The 6,181-nt window shown below is 35.7% G+C and overlaps 1 pseudogene; it reads right to left on the bottom strand.

Moving 5' to 3' along the window:
- Window positions 1–1,862: 1,862 nt before the first annotated feature.
- Window positions 1,863–4,084, bottom strand: LOC116888620 (annotated as a pseudogene).
- Window positions 4,085–6,181: the final 2,097 nt, after the last annotated feature.

Raw genomic sequence — 6,181 nt, 5'->3', positions numbered from 1 at the left:
TAAGGAGCAATCAATGTATATTACTTCCAAACACTCAAACTAATACCACAGAAGAAAAACATTTAAAGGAAAGGCATTAAATTGAGAACTCTAATCTGGAAAATGCTGAAGAATTTAAGTCACTTGTCAAGTAGGAACTCTATTGATCTAATGAACAATCAGCTCATAGATGATCCTTATAAAAATACAATAGCATTTTCTTTTTTACTTTTTTTTCCAGAGCTGAGGACTGAATCCTCAACCCACGATAAGCATTTTATTACTAAATTATCTTCATTATCTTCTATCAGTGAATAAGACGGTTAGTATCAGTCATTCATAGTCCTAGATCCAGAAATTATCATTGTGTAAGCACAATGCATCATGTTCTTGTTTTGATGCCACTACAAAAGAGCCTGCTTATATAGAAGTTGAATGATGAAAATTATAAGGACATGTAAAGGTTCATTGCTTTATTAAAATCTTAACTGGTCTACAATAGCATTCCTCCATTTTTGTGGGAGATTTTACCTTCTTGTCTACTCACTCTTAATGCAAATAAGAAAATAAAATAGAAACAAAGTATCTCTTAAAAATCTCAAATTGTAATGGGCCTTTGGGGATAGCTTTTAAGAATGCTTAACAACTTCTTGATTTGCAGTAGAATTGGCTTAATTTGCTGAACTATTATCTGAAATGAGGAGTAACACTTATAAAACAAAATTAAGTAAGTTGATTTGTATATCTAAGAAGTTCTGCTTCTGCTTCCCAAACAAGCTTAACATTATGCTTTATGTTATGCAAATATTTTACACATTATTGCTTTTATTAAGTATGAAGAACCAACAATACAAAATTTAAAATAAATGCAATAACATGCTAACTTAGGAAACATATCAGAACTTTTTGTCCTTGAAACATAAAATTAAAGAGATTACTAGCTTGAAACCTTTCATTTCAAAACAGATTCAGCATTGCTCTTAAAAAGGAGGGAAATATATGATGTTACAATTGAGACTTTATGGAAGTGATTCATTCAATCAAAAGCAGCCTCTGAGATTGATTCTCATTAGTACATTGGATTAGCATTTACCTTGTCTTTGGCCTTCTCCTAACTTTCCCTTTCTCCTGAACACTTTTAATTCTTTCAATAAGATTGTTTCTAGACCTCTATATAATTATTATTATGCTGAAACTACTCTCTTTGCTAAAGCTCTTTATTCTTAAGCAACCAAGCTTGAAATTTATATTCAGTCTCTGAAGACAGAAATGTAAAATTCAAAATGTGAAAATTTTAATTTGTTCTTTTTGTCTCAAAGTGCCAAATTTACTAATATCACCCCATGTAAAACCAAAAAAGAATTTAATCTTCTATTTTAGAAGATAACTCATACAGAAAGAATATATTAAAAGACAAAAATGAACATGTATGCCTCTATTTCTCAATTTCAGAAAATAAACTAAAAAGTAACCATGTAAATGGGATATATTATGTGTTCATGGTCCAAAGGTTCAATATAGTGAGAACATTAGCTATTTCCAAACTACCTCCAATTTATGAGTATCTACTCTCTTTTACTTCTACTTCACAAAATTTTATATAAATCATATATAAGTTATCCAGAAATTCTAAAACTGTATATACTTAAAATTAAAGTGTATTTTAAAAAGAATAATAACTCACCTAAAAATCAAATATCTGCGTTAGTAACTTCGTGTATGCAAATAAGATATTTGATGAAGATCAATACTCCAATAATAATCACATATATAAAACATTTGGTAAAAGATATTAGAAAATCAAGTCTTCTTGATGATTGCTAGGTATAAGAATGTGCTACACAAGAGGCCCAATTTTGTGGTTTATGGTTGTTGTAGAAGCATTATATATCATTTGATCCCATTTCTATCAAACCAACAATAGAGGTAGCGATAGTATCATGTGCTTTTTTTTTTTCTTCACCAAAACCACAAGGAAGTCTGATGTAACTGTGGAGCCTTTTTATGACTTTATTTATCCTTTTTATTTTCTCTTGTTAAAGACAAAAATGCAAAATTAGTCCAAAAAGCTTCCAGCGATTTTTTTCTAGAAGAACATGCTCTTAAGTGTTTATAACCTTTGGGTGAGAACATGTGTGCCTCATCTACTTATTTATCTTAATAGTTAATTTTAAAATGGAAATTGGCAATTTGTCCTTTTCTTTCCCTTTTGGAAGTCATTTTACTTTTATTCCCTTTAAGCCAGTCCTTAAATTTCGCAGTGATTTCTGGCATGGGAGAGATGGAAGGCATCATTCAGAATGGTCGAGGCTGTGGAGCGGTTGGCCTGAGAAGGTGAAGCAGGGGAGCCCTCACTGGGGAAGCTGGAGGAGCACAGACTGGCCCGCTGGTATGTAGGTGATGTTCAGAGAGCAGGTTAGCTGGTATTCAAAGTCCTAGGCAGCTTGCAGCTTTAGCAGATCAATCAGGCCATCACCTGCTGTGGCCAGCGAGTTGGCAATCAGCTCAGCTGCCTTGGAGTCACCCTCAGCTGAGAGGATGGCTGTCTCCTTCTGCTGCTCAGCCTTTTCCACCACAAATCTGGCTCTCTCTGTTTCCTGCTGAGCCACCTGTTTGGCTTTTCCTACCTCTGTGACCTCCTTCTGGAAGGTCAGGTATGTCAAGGACCAATGATGAGCCCAAATGTTGCTGCTCATTCTGTGAGGTCATTGCTCACCTGCCTGGAGCCCAGCTCTGGCTGGGTAATCAATTCTCCAGCATTGAAGCAAGCCACCACCGACGTGTCGATCTCTGTGGTTATAGACAGAAGCACCAGTTCATCATAGCCGTCACCTATGCTAGTATAGACATGAGGAAGCTGGCTGACCACTGGCAGAAGAGGATGCACAGTGTGATGTTGACATTCTGCAAGTCTTTGCTACCAGTGATGACTGGTACATTCCGTGGTCTAGAGTTGCAGTCAAAGTCAATTTATTTTTGTACGCAAGGGATAAGAAAGTGAGTCCTTTTCCCTACCACGGTGTCCTGTATGGAATTGGTCAAAGGATGGCATCTCTGTGTCCAGCATCCACATTGTATAAAGCAGAACTCACCACACCTCCTGCAAGTGCTAATGCCAGGCCAAACTTTCCAGTGGACTCAGTTTGGCAGCCAGGACTCTTTCTGTTGCATCTACTCACATCTGCTTTCACTCTGACCTCCAAATGCATTCCCCAGCCCCAAATTCCCCTGTTCAATGGTACACTGCACCGTCAGTTTGCATGAAATAAACAATTATTTGGAATAACGTTTTACAAATACAAAGTGAAAAGTAATATATACTTGGGCATCTTTCCACAGTTCTCTTTAATCTTATGCACCATGTATTACTGAAAACAGAAGCAGGCACTTACTTTTGGCCATCAAACCATCTACAGATTTTTGACTTAAATTTAGGCATAACTTAACCCATTGTGGTCTGATTTCAAAAGAGATGAATTTTGATGCTATCTGTAATTGGCCAATGTTTCCATGAGAAGACATCAGTCTTTTTATTCGTCAAATTACTACCTTTTTGCACTGGCAATATCCACTGCATTTAAAGGTTATTGGTATAGATTTTCATAATCTAGTGTTATAAAACAAAGCAACTTTATATTATTAGGGCTCAGGCAATATGGCACCATGCAATACGCTTAATGAATGAACTCAGTGGCTATCCGTAGAACTCACATAAAAAATGAGATTGGTTGAACTTTTGTAATCCTAAGGATGATGCGATGAAATGCAGAGAGAACTGGATCCCACAAGACTACTGAATGGGCATAATTATTTACTCTATATAGTAGTGTGGACAATGGGTGTTTGAAGACATTGCTAGATTTGGATGGAGAAGAATGTTATTATTGTACAGGGTATGATGATGAAGGATGGGTTTGTGTCTGAGTAAATTTCACATAAGAGGTAGTATAATAAGTAGATTCTAGAGACCACAGAAATGTTAGCAAACACTTTAAGAAACCATGGCTTAATGAAGATAAGGAATTACAATCTCATAAACATTAAAGCAAATTAAGATATAATTTAAAGATTTATAAACAGATGTGGACAAAAACAAAACAAGTTTTGTGTGTGTGTGTGTGTGTATTTATATGTTCTTGAATGTTTTTAGCATGTGTGCATGGAAATCAGTGGACATCATCTGGTATCTGGTGATCATCGCATCTGGCTTCCACTCTTTTGAGACAAGATATTTTATTGATATTATAGTACAATACTGAAATGAGAGCAAATCACTTATACTGAGCAGCCAGTAAGCTTTAGGGATTCACTTGTCTCTATCTTCCATCACATCGTCCTTAGGCTTACAAGGGCTGAGCCAGTCTCATATTTTATGTGCATTCTAGGGATTGCAATTAAGTTCCTCAGGTGTGTTTAATAGTTCCTTATTGACTGTGCAATCTCTTTAAACCCTGATCAGGTATGTTTGTTGTAGCTGTTGATTCATCCTCAAGATTGGCATCATAAAATTGAAAAACTACTTAATAAATAAATGAATGTCAAAGATTTTTCATTTACTACCAAACAACAAAGGGACACTGAAAACACTACATAACATTTAGGGTTTAAAATGATCACAGTGTCAAACAGTTTAGTAATGATATTTATGGCCTGAGTAAGGGATTATTCAGTTCTCCAAGTAAGACATTATTAACAGTTTTGAAACAAACTATTGCACTTCTGTGTATACAAAGAAGAAAAATGGGAACTTGTATTTACTATACATGAATGATCATAATAGCGGTAATTATAATAACCATCAAGAGGAACTTCTCAATAAATATCATCTGATAAATTGGTTTGGTAGTATGTGTGCAGCACATTATTGTTTCTGCACAAAAATTAACCAAAGGCCTACCTAAACACACAGATGCCTGCATAAAATTTAAAGGTGTTGTTTTAAATGGCAAAAATAATTCCACACATTACAAATTCCATTTATATGAAATGTCCATATTAAGCAGATCTATAGAGACAAAAATATAGATAAGTGGATTAATTCTCCCTCCTGGAAAAGCAATGCAAAGAACATGGTATTAGGATAGAAGAGGTCTAATGGTATATTATTGATTTTAGTTCAATAAAAATAGTCTAAAATTAGCTTGAGTTGATAATTTCAGAAACTTATAGACATACTAAAAGTTTGTCACTGTGTACCTTTATTGGGTAAATTGTATACTATGAGAATTATGTCATAAAAAAGAGAATGGAATGAAAGGGAAGGGACAAGTACATAGTAGAAGGAGAAAACGAAGGAAAATGGAATAGTCTGCAAATTAGCAAAGATTCAAATCATGCTTTACACACACACACACACACACACACACACACACACACAGGTATATACAATGTACATGTTCATTTTATACAAAGGAAAAGGGAAAGGAGTAGAAAAGAAGGAAAACCAAAAAGGTAGAATAAGGAAAAAAACGTAAAACCAGAAGGTAATTAAAACGAGAAGAGAAATGGTGGGCAGAGAGTGGCAAAAGTGGGTAATAATGGCCATTCAGACCCTGCCTCAACTAGAGATCCAGCCCATATACATATAGCTACCAAACCCACACAATATTGCTGATACTACGAAGTGCATGCTGATAGGAGCCTGATGTAACCATCTCCTGAGAGGCTCTGACAGAGCATGACAAATACAGAGGTGAATGCTAGCCGCCAACCACTGAACTCAAATGGTGTCCCTATTGGAGAAGTTACAGGAAGGTTTGAAGGAGCTGAAGGGGCTTGCAACCCCATAAGAACAACAATACCAAACAACCAAAGCTCCCAGGAACTAAACCACCATTCAAAGAGTACAGTTGGACAGACCCATCAATCCAGCTTCAAATATAGCAGAGGATGGCCTTGTTTGGCACCAATGGGAGGAGAAGCCCTTGGTCCTGCCAAAGTTGTACCCCCCAGTGTGGGGAATCTCAGGGCAGGGAGGTGGGAATGGGTGGGTGCTTGGGTGGGGGAAAGGGGATAACATTTGAATTGTAAATAAAAATTCCAATAAAAATTCAATACTAAGAAATGTATGCTCTTAAATGAAATATTTGTTTTAATTTTTTCTCATCTGGTATCTAAAAATTAACTATATTTCTGGGAAGTAGATAACATTGCTGATTTAGCTACTCTGATAATTTAGTTGAAAACAACTGATACCTTTCAA

This window comes from Rattus rattus, chromosome X, assembly GCF_011064425.1.
Source record: "Rattus rattus isolate New Zealand chromosome X, Rrattus_CSIRO_v1, whole genome shotgun sequence".
In the NCBI taxonomy this organism is placed as follows: domain Eukaryota; kingdom Metazoa; phylum Chordata; class Mammalia; order Rodentia; family Muridae; genus Rattus; species Rattus rattus.
Note: the sequence above shows the minus strand (reverse complement) of the source record. Positions and strands in the feature narration are given on the sequence as shown.